The sequence below is a fragment of the Bos javanicus genome, chromosome 19 (assembly GCF_032452875.1).
Source record: "Bos javanicus breed banteng chromosome 19, ARS-OSU_banteng_1.0, whole genome shotgun sequence".
In the NCBI taxonomy this organism is placed as follows: domain Eukaryota; kingdom Metazoa; phylum Chordata; class Mammalia; order Artiodactyla; family Bovidae; genus Bos; species Bos javanicus.
In genome coordinates, this window is record NC_083886.1 from 28,588,313 (window position 1) to 28,603,487 (window position 15,175).

A 15,175-nucleotide genomic window follows, 5' to 3' on the forward strand; every position below is an offset into this window, starting at 1 on the left:
CTCAGCCATAAAAAGGAACACATTTGAGTCAATTCTAATGAGGTGGATGAACCTAGAGGCTATTATGTAAAGCGAAGTAAGTCACAAAGAGAAAAACAACTCCTGCATATTAATGCATATATGTGGAATCTAGAAAGATGCTACTGATGAACTAGTTGCAGGCCAGTAATGGAGATGAAGATATAGAAAACAGACTTGTGCACACAGTAAGGGAAGGAGACGCTGGGATGAACTGAGAAAGTAGCATAGAAATATATATATATATATATGACCATATGTAAAATAGGCAACCAATGGGAATTTGCTCTATGACAGGAAGCTCAAATCCAGGTGCTCTCTGACAACCTAGAGGGGTGGGACATGTGTATACCTATGGCTGATTCATGTTGATGTATGGCATAAACCAACATAACATTGTAAAGCAATTATCCTCCAATTAAAAATAAATAATTTTTTTAAAAAAGGAGGAGAGGTCTTTGGTGGAGCATTGGTTCAGCTGGCTGATGGGTGGGGGGATGCATAGGAGGGAGGGCCAGGAATCATCAGCAAAGGGATGGTTTTGAATGTCTGGGGAAGGCTGAGGATGGGGAATAGGAGTGGAGGATTTCAGTTGTTTTCTTAATTGATTAGGTTTTGAGCATACAAATTTTGACCAGAAGTGTGTGGGGTGGTGGCTTGGGAGGGTGGTTATGAATAGCTAGTCCTCTCCTAGGCTTGGTACCAATTCATTCCTGTTGCCTGGGATTGTTCCAGGTATAGCATCACAAGTTCCCCCTCCTAGGAACCTTCTCAGTCAGGCTTGTTACTCTCCACTCCCAGGCTGCTCCCACCAATAAATATTCCCTGGTCACTGCCAGCCCATGAGGTTAGATTGTATTTATTCATTCAACAAGCTTTTGCTGGTGCTGAAAATATGGTGGCCAGCAAAGCAGACAGCCGCCACCCTTACAGACCATGTGAAATTCCTTCTTTGCACTGAAGTGGTATTAATAAAACTGGGCCTCTTTAAAAAAGAAAATCTCATTTCCCCTCATCATAATTGTAGAAAACTTGAGAAGAAAAGTGTAAAAAGGCAGAGGAAAAAAAAAATCCCACTGGCAGATTTCCTCTCAGTATTTTTTCTACACATTTCCCAAGTCATTTCCGATCAGTGTCCAGAAAAATGCAAGTTAATTTTAATTTTGGCCGCAAACCAAGAACAAAAAGGTTAAGTGCATTGAATTAATTTTTCAAGCTCAAGTTAAAGGCTCTGAGGGTGATCTGCTGTCTCCAAGGGTCCAAACCTGTTTTTTCCACTAGCAGGTGTGATCACAGACCTGGCCCAGGTGGGAAATGACTTTCTCTCCTCAGCAAGGCTTCCAGATTTGCAATTTTTCTTTTCCAAATTAAAATGCTGCGTTCACTTGATAAAGAAACAAGCAGAACAGAGGCCATTACCCTGAGAAACAGCAGAGCCTCACCCCTGCCCATCCTGTTCCAGCCCACCCCACTCCCTCGACCTAGAGGCAACCTTTTTTAACAGTTTCTATTTTTGTTTCTCTGGAAGTTATTTCCAAAAATCCTAGCTCAAATGCCCATACTTTATTTCTTTGTATTCTGATTTCAGTGACTATTGACGTTCCAATATAAAACATGAGGCATTTAACTCATTTACATTCCCTCTTCCTCTCTTCTTCCCAATGATGACTATCTATATTATTATTTTGTTTTTATTATTACTATTTTTTTTTTTAATTTTTTGGCCAGGCCTCACGGCTTGTGGGATCTTAATTCTTTGACCAGGGATTGAACCCTGGCCCTTGGTAATAAAAACACAGGGTCCTAACCACTGGAAAGTGAAAATGTTAGTCCATGACTCTTGTGACCCCATGGACTGCAGCCTGTCAGGTTCCTCTGTCCATGGAATTCTCCAGGCAAGATTACTGGAGTAGGTAGCCATTCCCCTCTGCAGGGGATCCTCCTGACCCAGGGACTGAACCCAGGTCTCCTGTCTTGGGCTTCCCTCATAGCTCAGTTGGTAAAGAATCCACCTGCGATGCAGGAGACCCTGGTTTGATTCCTGGGTCGGGAAGATCCACTGGCGAAGGGATAGGCTACCCACTCCAGTATTCTTGGGCTTAGCTGGTAAAGAATCCACCTGCGGGAGATTCTGGGTTCCATCCCTGGGTTGGGAAGATCACCTGGAGAAGGGAAATGCTACCCACTCCAGTATTCTGGCCTGGAGAATTCCATGGACTAAGGCCACGGGGTCACAAAGAGTCTCAGACACAACTGAGAGACTTTCACCTTCACCTTCATCTTCATTTCCTGTGTTGCAGGCAGATTCTTTACCATCTGAGCCATGAGGGAAGAAGCCCCCTAACTACTGGACCACTAAGGATTTCCCTATTTTTGCTTTCAAATAAATTATTATATTTTGGTTCCATCTCTTTTCCTTGGTATCTCTAGTGAGAGGCCAGTTTATAACTCCTCTTTCTCTCCACACTTCCACATGCAAACTTTTTCTCAGCCTTTCATTTACATACTCAAGATTTTGAGTATTTACAATCATTCCAGCCACCAAAACAAAGTCTTCCAGATTTTTCTACATTGATTCTAAAGGTTGAGGTCTAATGAACAGTACTTGTGGTCGCACTCAGGCCAAACAATGGGCAGGATTATATTTTCTATACCTTGCCTTCAATTCTACAACCCAGGAGAATGTTTCAAGCACATGGTCAATTCAATTAAATTAATACTAGGTCAGTTAAACACCATCATGTCATATTATATCTTGCCTATCATTTACATCAAGAATTTCTTTTTCAGTTTTGGCCTTTTCCTAGAGATTCTGATGACTTTTCTTTCTTCTTGTATTCCTTACATATACCATATCTTTTTTTTTCCCCAAGTGATTGTTCACACCATTTATTCAGTTCAAGCTCCATTTGCCTCTTCCTCCAATTAGAACCCATTACTCCATAAGTTTGCTCCACAGTCATCATCCTGGCATCTTCATGCACTGATCTTTGGGCTTAGATCCACTGCTTCCTGTGTCCTATTTTGTCTTCTTTCTGGTTCGCTACCACATTTCCTGGTATACACCCTCAACTTTCTAGGAGTGTAGAAGCCAACTCTGCACGTCAAAACAAGCCTTTATGTGTTTGACTGGATATAGAATTCTAGATAGAAATTCATTTCTCTCAAAATTGTACAGGCATTTCTCCATTTAATCTTCTAGGATTCAGTGTTATTGATGCAAAGTTTGTGGCCATTTTGATTCTCGTTCCTTTAGAGATGAATAGTTTTTCTCTTTAGAATGTTTATCATCTTCCCTTTATTCCTGATATTCTGAAATTTCATAAGGAAGTATCTAGATACAGATGATTTTTCATTCATTATCTTGAGCACACAATAAACCCTTTCAGAATGGAGACATTAGTTTTAGTCTTGAAGTTATCTCTTATTCTTTTCTAGGATATTTTCCTTCCCTTCAGTTTATTCGTTATTATTTTTCTGGGGTTCCTAATAGCTGTACGATCCTTCTGGATTTGTCCTCTGTGTTTGCTGTCTCTTCTCTGATTTCCATTTGTCACTCTTTTGCTCTCTATATTTTTTCAAGTTGTATTTATTTATTTTGGCTGTCCTGGGATTTCATTGCTGAGTGCAGGCTTTCTCCAGTTGCAGTGAGCAGGGGCTACTCTGGTTTGGAGTTTGGGCTTCTCATTGTGGTGCTTCTCTTGTGGCTCGTGGGCTCTCGGGCTCGTGGGCGTCAGTAGTCGGAGCACATGGGCTTAGTGGCCTCCCAGCACGTGGAATCCTCCCAGACCAGGGAGAACCTGGTCCCCTGTGGACCACTGGGCCACCTTGCTCTATTATTTTTAGAAATCCCCCCCAACTCTATGTTTTAATCCTTCTAATGAACATTTTACTTTTGCAACCACATTTTTAGTCCCTGCAAAATAATTCTTGTTCTCTGTTTCTCTTTCATACAGCATCCTGTTTTTGTTTTACGGATGTTTTGTCTTCTTGAATCTTTAAATATAGATCTTTCTCTTTGTACTCTGGATTTTCTCTGTTTTCTTGTGTTACCTTTTTTTTTGCTTATTTTGGTCTTTCTTTGCATGTAGATTCTCTTTATATGCATGGTGATCATTGGTAATATGTGATAAAGAAGCACCTAGGTATCCTCTGTGATGGCATCACCAACTCGATGGACATGAGTTTGAGCATGCTCCAGGAGTTGGTGATGGACAGGAAAGCCTGGCATGCTGCAGTCCATGGGGTCCCAAAAAGTCAGACACAACTGAGCGACTGAACTGAGGTATCCTCAATTATATTATTTCTTCTCTACATTTCTCCCTGGTGGAAATTTGGCCTAGAAATTCTCTGTGACTCAAGATAAGATATATACACTGAAAAGCTTCATTTGGGATAGGGAGAGTTGGTGGTCAACTGTCAGTTTATTTTTCCAAGAGACTTTTGCCCAGGAAGATGAATGTTCCGAATTAACTTTACTGCTTATTCTAGGAACCTCCAGTAAGACCCATTAGCTCTTCAATAGAAGGTATCAACTGATGAAGGAGGAAACAGAGCTGGACTCCATCTTAGGCCAGGCTGCAAACACTAGGCCACACGCATTTTCACCCTCCCAAAGGACTCTGAACTTTGTGCTTGGTGTCTATAGAAATGGCATACCCATGGAAAACCAGAGCCCCAGATAAAAGAGCCTCAGGACTTGTACTTGGACTCTCTGTTGGCTAAAATAATATGCTAATTATCTCTGTAACAGAACAAAGTGGTAAATTTCATTATGTTTATCAGGATATTGAAGGAGGAAACAGACAGAACAGGCTCCATCTTGAAAGCAGGACTCCATCTTGGGCTGGACTGTGGACTTTGAGCTAGATGCCCAGTATCTATGGAAATGACACACCAACTGGAAAGCCAGGCCCCCTGGATGGAAGAGCCCCAGGGCTCGTACCTAGACTCTCTGTTGCCTAAAAGAATACCCTAATTATCTGTGTAACCGAATAGGATCATAAATTCTATTATGCTTATTGGGGTATGACCACAGGCCTATTGATAATTGTTCACTGATAACTACCTAGGCTTAAGGCATATAAATCACGGGTTAACTGTGATAGTATCTTTCTTTTCCTTTGTTCAGACTAGTTTCAGGGAATTTGGGGAGGTGGGTTTGGGCACGTACACTTAGGGTATATAAGGTTTTCAGAAAAACTGGTCAGTGTCCTTGGCTAAGAGGAGACTCTGCCTTGGGCCCGCTGGTGCAATAAACGGCACTCCACTATCTGCATTGACTTTCTGAATGAGTTTGTTTCCCGGAACGCGTGGCTACAACATTTGGTGCCTGGGCCGGGAAACTCTTCACTTTGAGGAGACAAGTCCCATGTGGGACTACTCCGAGGCCTTGCAGCTCGAAAATTCTAGAGGGGGGAAGGCACCTCACCCTTCTGGAAGGATTCTGCTTCTCAACGCCCGGACCTTTCATGTTAGCAGGTAATGGACGGCAGCAGGGGAACTGAGCGCTCAGGTGAGGAGGAACCCACCCGGTAGGGTGGAAGAGGGGACCTGATCACCCCCCTGGGAGGGACTAGAAGGAAGGGGACCCACAGGAGCCTGGAATAGGCAGGTGGCAATGATTGCTTGGTACACAGGTTGACGAGCGTGTTAGAGCTTAGGAAGGAAACTTGTGAAGGTCATTTAGGAGGTTGTGTCCACGCCGTCTTGGGGAAAATTATTACCAAGAAATTGCGAGGGGATTTTTAGGAGAAGAAACTTGGTTTTTGTGTGCTCGTATTCTGCCCTCCCCATGGAGGCGTCCCATCTGCTATAAAATTCTTGACCCCCTCGGAATTGTCATGCTTAGAAGGAGGGGGGTACATAAGTGAGTATGAATTGGCTTTTCCAGAGATGGCCTGGGACGTGGGATATTTAACCCATCTGTATTTTTATCCGCACCTGATCAAGCCCACCAAGGCAGAATGGACTTTAAAAGTTAAGGGAGAAATAGTCTTGGATCATGTGGTGTTCTGGTTTGGCTGTGCTGACCGGCAGGTGAAGACACGCCGATCCCCCCTTCTCCCTCTGGGATCTGGCAGGTAAGGCTCTTCTCACCCCAATTAGGGAGGAGGCAGAATGGCAATTTAAGTGCCATTGAGTGGAAATATCAGAAGTACATAAGGTACTGAGAACTTCGTAGACAGAACGAAAAGAAAAAGTAGAAGAAGGTATGAGAAGGTAAGCAAGATGGGGGGAAGTGAATCTAAGGCATGTATTGGCGTGCATGATTAAAAATTTAAAGAAGGGATTTGGAGGAGACTATGGGGCTGCGATTCATGGGGTCGCAACGAGTCAGACACGACTGAGTGACTGAACTGAACTGAAATGAACTGAACTGATGGGGTGAAGATGAAGCCTAACCGCCTCCACATACTCTGTGAGGTCGAATGGCCCTATGGGAGTAGGATGGCCACCAGAGAACACCATGAACTTACAAATAGTGGAAGCAGTCTGTACAGTAGTCACAGGAGAGCCAGGACACCTGGATCAATATCTATATATTGACTCATGGCTAGGGTTAGCTCAAGACCCTCCTACTTGGATAAAGTTCTGTATCCAGAAGGGAAAGGGAAAAATATTAATGGCACAAAAATTGACTGATGATAAAAAAGGAAATTCTACAGGATTTGGACGGGGATGACCTGACACCTCCCCCATACTGGATAATGACGCGCCTGCCTCCCAGTGCTCCACCAGGACCAGAGGTCGCCTTAATGCCCAATCCAGGGCCAGGTGAAGTTCCTGCAGCAGCCACTGCTCTTCCACCAGCTCTCCCAGAGTTCGTAGAGCCGCTGTTTCAGCAGGCTCCAATCCCAGCAATGGAGACCTCTGGATGCCCCCAGAATTCCGCCTCAGCTGGACCTCCTAGATTGTATCTACCTCTCCCAGTGAGTACTGATGGGAAGAAAACACAGCAATTAGACAGAGGCTGCGCTCCACCAAGGAACAGGGGGAAAAAACCCCACTACAGATGCCCCTCAGAGGGTACAACAGCCTCCAGTTCAGGACGCATGGGGCACTACCATCAGCCCCCTGTAGCCTATTATTACCAGCCATTTTCCTCTACGGATATATTAAACTGGCAGAGACACGCTCCACAGTACTCAGGGGAGCCACAAGCCATGATTAGGCTAATGGAGACTATTTTTCGAACCCACCGCCCTACATAGGATGGCATAATCCAACTACTAGTCTCCCTTCTCAGCACTGAGGAAAGACACAGGATCCTAACTGAAGCCAGAAAATGGCTAAGAGAAATGGCCCCTGAGGGTACTGCAAACCCACAGCGGTGGGCAGAACTAGCTACCCCTGATGAGAGGCCCAGTGGGGACTGTAACACAGAGGAAGGGACGAGCCACCTGGAGAGATATCAGGCGGCTATTTTACAAGGTCTCAAGATGGGGGCCCAAAAAGCTATGAGTATTGCAAAACCCTCTGAAGTGATTCAAAGGGAAAGCGAATCACCCTCTGAGTTCTGCAAAAGACTGTGCGAGGCCTATAGACTTTATACGCCAATAGACCCAGCCAGAGGCTGCTGGGTCTCAGATGGTGATAAATGCAGCCTTTGTGTCTCTAGTCTACCCTGAAGATGTCAGATGGGGGGACACCAAGTGACTCATGAATTTTTATACATCCCTGAATGCTCAGTACCTTTATTAGGAAGAGACTTGCTATCTAAATTGGGGGCACAAGTGACCTTTCTCCCCATGAAAGACTCACTGTCCGAGTGGGCTTAACCACCTATTTACTCTTCCTCTCAGTAACCCCTCAAGATGAATGGAGGTTGCACAACCTCCCGGAAAGGAAATCAGACGGGCTAAACAGACAAGAGAGAGGGTTGACTCAACAATTCCCTGAGGTCTGGGCGGAAGACAACCCTCCCCCAGGCTTGCAAAACAAGTCCCACTGGTAATAGAACTCAAACCCAGTACAATTATGTCAGCATCCACCTTGGGCCTGTCAGACCTTGCTAAGCCGTTGACTCTTCATGTGACTGAAAAGGACAAGGTGGCTACAGGAGTGTTGTCCCAGACTATGGGGACATGGGGCAGACCAGTGACTTATCTCTAATCAGCTGGACAATGTTGCCACTGGGTGGCTGGGATGCTTACGGGCAGTTGCTGCAGTTGCCTTACTGGTCCGGGAGGCAACCAAGCTGACTTTGGGCCAAGATTTGTTCGTCAAAGTCCCTCATGAGGTCAACACTCTCCTGCGAGGGGACCCCCATAAAGGGCTGTCAACATCCCAGATTACTCAATACCGGGGACTGTTATGTTAGAACCCCCATGTTACTTCTGAGCCTTGTCAGGCCCTGAATCTGGCCACTCTCTTTCTTGTGGGAGAAGGTGGGCCCTCACATGATTGCAAGGAAATATGCCAGCAGACCTGACTTGAGAGACCAGCCAGTCCCGGACCCAGATTTGCTCCTGTACACCGATGGCACCAGCCTGGTGAAACAAGGACAAGGACTGTCAGGATATGCAGTAGTCATGGAAGAAACCATCGTTGAGGCTAGCCCTCTGCCATCACACTGGTCTGCTCAACAGGCCGAACTCTATGCTCTAATCCAGGCCCTCCAGCTGTAACTGTAAGAAGACAGTTACACAGACTCCAGGTATGCTTTTGCCACACTACAGGGCTCTGTATAAGGAGAGAGGCCTTTGACAGTTAGTGAAAAAGATATTAAAAATAAGGAAGAAATTAAGACCCTATTATATGCTGCCTGGGAACCAGAAAGGGTTGCAGTCATACACTGCTGAGGACATCAAAAAGAGGATACCCCCCGGGCTCAGGGTACAGACTGGCAGATAAGACCACTAAACAAGCAGCTGAGGGCTTGGGGGTGACAAGTGAAGCCCCTATTAGAGCTCTCATATTGGCAGAGCTACCTGAGCTAATGCTAGACTCTCCAAAATACACCGAAGCCCAAAACCAACTAGCCAAAGCAGAAGGGGCCATCAAGACTGAAAAGGGATGGTGGGAATTTCCAAGTGGCAAATTATTGGCACCAGAGGAGCTGGCACCCACTGTGGTAAGCCAAACACACCAAGCGACCCATCTAGGCCATGATAAACTGGAAGAGCTAATTTGAAAATATTTCTTGGTTCCCTGCCTCTCTTCCCTATGCAAGACAAAATCTCAGAACTGCACTGCCTGCTCACAGGCCAATGCTGCCTCTCGGCACAGACAGAAACCTGCAGGGATTCAGGTAAAAGGCACACTGCCCTTTGAACACCTGGAAGTGGACTTCACTGAAATAAAACCTCACCGACACTACCATTACCTGCTGGTCATGGTATGTACGTTCTCGGGATGGGTAGAAGCTTTTCCGACCCGGACTGAAAGAACATCAAAAGTAGCCTGGTGTCTGCTTAGGGAGATAGTTCCCAGATGTGGATTTCCTACCAGCATTGGATCGGACAATGGCCCGGCTTTTGTAGCTGAATTAGTACAACAAATAATCAAAACTTTAAACGTCAAGTGGAAATTACATAAAGCATTATGGGCCCCAGAGTTCTGGGATGGTGGAAGGAACCAACCAGACACTTAAAGAGACACTTTCCAAGTGGATCTTAGAGACTGACTGTTCGTGGGTGGACTTGTTTCCAACGGCTCTGCTCAGACTCAGGATGACCCCACAGTCCCAAGGCTCTTCTCCGTACAAAATTGTGTATGGGAGGCCCCATCCCATAATAAAACAGGTGTCAACAAATTTGCCTCAGGTAATGGGAGATGAGATTTCACAGTAGATGGAACAACTGGGTAAGGTAATAAATCAGGTAACTAAGTTTGTACAAGAAAGGGTGCCATTCTGCCTTGGGGAACAGATTCATGACAAATTTGTTCCCGGGGATCAGGTGTGGTCAAGGACTGGAAACACGACTCCTTGGCCCCACATTGGAAGGGTCCATATACTGTTGTTCTAAGCAGCCCTACTGCAGTTAAGGTTGCAGGTGTCACTCCCTGGATCCTCCACATGAGGGTGAAGAGAGCAAACCATGAGACCCGGAGGACGCCGAGCAGACTACACAAAAGGACCTCACTGATCCCTGTGAAGCCAAGATCATCTTAAAGAAGAAACAGAGGTGAAGCTCTACAATCAACTGCTGCTACAAGGACTTGCTGGTATCATCTTGAGACTAACTGTAGTTTCAGTACAAAGAGGGACCTGTGCTATAATTAAAGTTGAATGTTGTGTATATATTCCTGATTTATCTGGCTATATATCAGCCACCCTAGATGACATGAAAGGTCAGGTAAAAGCTATGTCTGATGATAATCTTCCTTTTTGAACTTCGGTCCTATCTGGGTGAAGGGTGATTGGTGGAAAACTATATTTACCATTGTTGTAGTTGCCTTGATAGTTCTGCTTTGTGGACCCTTTATTTTACAATGTATTATGAACTTTGTAACCCAAAGGTTGATGTCTTTCTCCCAAATTGGAGGTCAGAGAGTTGGAGGTCGGAGGTCGGGTGCAATATATCCCTATGAATGATGCTCATACTATGAGTTAAGAGCATCAAGAGGGGGGAATGAAGGAGGAAACAGACAGAACAGGCTCCATCTTGAAAGCAGGACTCCATCTTGGGCCAGACTGTGGACTTTGAGTTAGATGCCCAGTATCTATGGAAAGGACACACCAACTGGAAAGCCAGGCCCCCTGGATGGAAGAGCCCCAGGGCTCGTACCTAGACTCTCTGTTGCCTAAAAGAATACCCTAATTATCTGTGTAACCAAATAGGATCATAAATTCTATTATGCTTATTGGGGTATGACCACAGGCCTATTGATAATTGTCCACTGTTAACTACCTAGGCTTAAGGCATATGAATCACGGGTTATTCATGTTAGTATCGAATACTAACTTCGATAGTATCTTTCTTTTCCTTTGTTCAGACTAGTTTCAGGGAATTTAGGGAGGTGGGTTTGGGCACGTACACTTAGGGTATATAAGGTTTTTAGAAAAACTGGTCAGGGTCCTTGGCTAAGAAGAGACTCTGCATTGGGCCCGCCGGTGCAATAAACTGCACTCCACTATCTACATTGACCTTCTGAGTGAGTTTCTTTCCCGGAACGCATGGCTACAATATGACCACAGGCCTATTGATAAATATCCACTGTTTATCTAGTCTTGTGACACATGAATCATGGGTTAACTTTGATCGTACCTCTCTTTTATCTTGTCCAGACTAGTTTCAAGGACTTTGGGGAGGTGGGTTTGAGCAAGTACACTTAGGGTATATAAGGTTTTCACAAAAACTGGTCGGGGTCCTTGGCTAAGAGGAGACTCTGCGTTGGGCCCACTGGTGTAATAAACTGCACTCCACTATCTGCACTGTCCTTCTGAGTGAGTTTGTTTCCCGGAATGCGGGGCTACAACATTTGGTGCATGGGCCGGTAACTCCTCACTTTGAGGAGACAAGTCCCATTTGGGACTACTCCAAGGCTTTGCAGCTTGAATCTTCTAGAGGGGGGCAGATGCCTTGCCCTTCTGGAAGGATTCTGCATCTCAACGCCTGGACCTTTCATGTTAGCAGGTAGTGGACGGTAGCAGGGAAACTGAGCGCTCAGGTGAGGAGGAACCCAGGTGGAAGAGGGGGCCTGATCACCTCCCTGGGAGGGACTAGCGGGGACCCACAGGACCTGGAATAGGCAGGCGGCGATTCCTTGGTACACAGGTCAACGAGCGTGTGAGGGGTTAGGAAGGGAATTTGCCAAGGTCCTTAAGGAGGTGTGTCCGCGCCGTCTCAGGGAAAATTATTACCAGCGATCGCCAGGGCATTTTTAGGATAGGAAATGGGTTCTTGTATGTTCATATTCTGCCCTCCCCCAGGAGGTGTCCCGTCTGCTGTGAAATGCTTGACCCCCTCAGAATTGTCAGGCTAGAAGGAGGGGGATACATAAGTGAGTATGAACTGGCTTTTCCGGAGACGGCCTGGGACATGGGATATTTAACCCATCTATGTTTTCATCTGCACCTGATCAAATCCACCAAGGCAGAATGGACTTTAAGGGAGAAACAGCCTTGGACCATGTGGTGTTCTGGTTCGGCCTTGCTGACTGGCAGGTGAAGACACGCCGATCCCCCTTCTCCCTCTGGGATCTGGCAGGATTTGGACAAGGATGACCTGCCCCTTCCCGATACTGGATGACGACTCGCCCACCGGCCCAGTGCTCCACCAGGATCGGACGCCGCCTTAATGCCTGATCCAGGGCCAGGGGAAGTACCTGCAGCAGCCGCTGCTCCTCCGCCAGCTCTCCCACAGGTCGTAGAGACGCCACCTCGGCAGGCTCCAATCCCGCCATTCTGGATTCCTTTTCCCTATTCTGACTACCTAACATTCCCATTCAAAGGCAAAGATGGGCTGTGACGCTGGGGCGAGGTGTATGCAGAAGAAAGCATCCTTGAGTTCTAGGCAAGTATAAACTTTAGTACTCGGTGGGAAGTGGAGACACTGGAATTAAGCAGAGACTGAGCTCTGCCAGAGAGCCGGAGGGAACAGACAAGAGATTTGCAATGCTAGCTGCTGCTCTGGGAAAGTCTGTCTCGGGCCCTCTGGAAACCTCCTGTGCCCCAGGGACAGGACAGTTCTTCAACCAGTCCCAACGGAGGACCCGGGGCCCCATTACAGCCAAAGCATTGTGCCTGGTGCCCGTGTTTTGGCCACTGGAAGAATAAATGCCCTAGGCCAAGAAAAGAAGAGGAAGCTCCCGCAGCTGTGGGGCTTGCTGGCTTGGAAATTAAATAGGGCTGCCAGGGCTCAGAGATATCAGGTCCCCGAGAGCCCATGGTAACCTTAAAAGTGGGGGACCAAACAGTTACTTCATGGTGGATACAGGAACAGAACTGTCAGTAGTAACAAAGCCTGTGGCACCACTGTCCAAAAAGACTACCGCTGTAGCTGGGGTATCGGGAGAAGAGATGAGTAAATCGTTTTGCCAGCCCAGAAAATGTCAGATGGCGGGGCACCAAGTGATTCATGAATTCCTCTACATTCTGAGGTCCCAGTACCCCTGTTGGGAAGAGACTTGCTCTCTAAACTAGGAGCACAAGTGACTTTCTCCCGAGGAGAGGCCCACCTTCCAGATGGGCACTATGACTTATTTGCTCTCTCTCTCAAGACCCTCCAAGATGACTGGAGGTTGCATGAGCCTCTGAAGGAAGAATCAGGTGGGCCAGAAGAGCATGAGAGAGAGCTAACTCAATTATTCCCTGAGGTCTGGGCAGAAGACAACTCCCCCTCCCCCCAGGCTGGCTAAACATCAAGCCCCAGTGATAATAGAACTCAAACCAGGCACCATCCCGGTTAGAAAGCGCCAGTACCTGCTACCGATAGAGGCTTGGGCCGGCATACTGCCCACATCAATAGATTAAAACAAGCGGGCACTCTAGTAGAGTGCCAATCGGCTTGGAATACACCGATCCTGCCAGTCAAAAAGGAAGGAGGACAGGACTATAGGCCTGTACAAGATCTCAGGCTAGTCAACCAGGCTACTGTGACTTTACCCCCCCACTATTCCAAACCCCTATACCTTACTTAGCCTCCTCCCGCCAAGGACTAAAGTTTATACTTGCCTAGGTCTCAAGGATGCTTTCTTCTGCATGCACCTCGCCCCAGCGTCACAGCCCATCTTTGCCTTTGAATGGGAATGTTAGGTAGTTAGAATAGGGAAAAGGAATCCAGAATGGCAGTGGCTAAAAGATAAGGAAGAGAAAAGCCCGTGAAAATAGAACAAAGAAAGGTCCCAGGACTGGAGTGAGGCCCTCAGGTAAAACAAACAACACTCCTGGCTGGCCCAATTTACATAGGACAGGCCCAGGGGAAAAAAAAAAAAAAACATATAAAAAGAGGATCCAAAGCTAGCTCTCTCTCTCCCGCATGCTGGGGTGCTCTTCTCTTTGTGTCTTTGGGTTCACATGCTCTCAAGCCTTGATGATGGATTTCTCTGCTATCTTCTAAATAAAATAGAGCTGTAACACTGATTTGTCTAAGAGTTATAATACAGTCTGTCCAAGACCGGAGAGCTGTGACACACCGAGGGGGCTTTAATATCCGGGGACTTTAATATCCGTCACTCTAAATCTTTGTTGTGACGAGACAAAAACCGAGGAGCATGCACTCACCTGACAGAAAGATCCAGTCGGGGGCACCAACAACAGCTCATCTGGACTCCCCACAAGGGTTTAAAAATTCCCCAGACATTCTGGGGGAAGCCTTGGCTTCTGACCTGAACTCATCCATCTGGAAGAGTATGGATGTTGGCTCCTACAATACGGGGATGACCTGCTGCTGGCTGCTGAGACCAAGGAAAAATGTTGGGAAGGGAAAAAAGCACTGCTCCAGCTGCTGATGGAAGCAGGTTACCGGGTGTCGAAGAAGAAGGCACAGATCTGCAAGGAGGAGGTAAGGTCTCTGAGGTTTGTTTGAAAGAAGGACACAAGGTTCCAGACCCTAGTTTGGTCCTATATACTGATGGCACTAGCCTCATAAAACAAGGACAACGGCTGTCAGGTTAGCCAAAGTGGAAGGGGCCATCAAGACTGAAAAGGGATGGTGGGAATTGCCAAGTGGCAAATTATTGGTACTGGAGGAGCTGGCACACACTCTGACACTACCATTACCTGCTGGTCATGGTATGTACGTTTTCGGGATGGGTAGAAGCTTTCCTACCTGGACTGAAAGAACATCAGAAGTAGCCCGGTGCCTGCTTAGGGAAATAGTTCCCAGATTTGGATTTCCTACCAGCATTGGATCAGACAATGGCCCGGCTTTTGTAGCTGATTTAGGACAACAAGTAAACAAAACTATAAACATCAAATGGAAACTGCACACTGCATATAGGCCCAGAGTTCTGAGATGGTGCAATGAACCAACCGGACATTAAAGAGACTCTCCAAGTGGATAATAGATACTGACTGCTCCTGGGTGGACTTGCTTCCGACGGCTCTGCTCAGACTCAGGATGACCCCACAGTTCCAAGGTTCTTCTCCGTACAAAATTGTGTATGGGAGGCCCCCTCCCATAATAAAACAGGTGTCAACAAATTTGCCTCAGGTAATGGGGGATAGGATTTCACAGCAGATGGAACTGGGTAAGGTAATAAATCAGGT

General features: G+C 46.5%; 1 long non-coding RNA gene across 2 annotated transcripts in view; it reads right to left on the reverse strand.

The window, feature by feature from the left end:
• LOC133231421 (uncharacterized) overlaps window positions 1-15,175 on the reverse strand; it is a 57,548-nt gene that overhangs the window by 26,699 nt on the left and 15,674 nt on the right. The window contains exon 4 of one of the 2 annotated variants that reach the window (XR_009731131.1): window positions 6,498-14,455. The exons of the other annotated variant lie outside the window; for it this stretch is intronic. This is a non-coding gene — a long non-coding RNA (uncharacterized LOC133231421). The remainder of the gene's footprint in view (window positions 1-6,497; window positions 14,456-15,175) is intronic. 2 annotated transcript variants of the gene reach the window in all.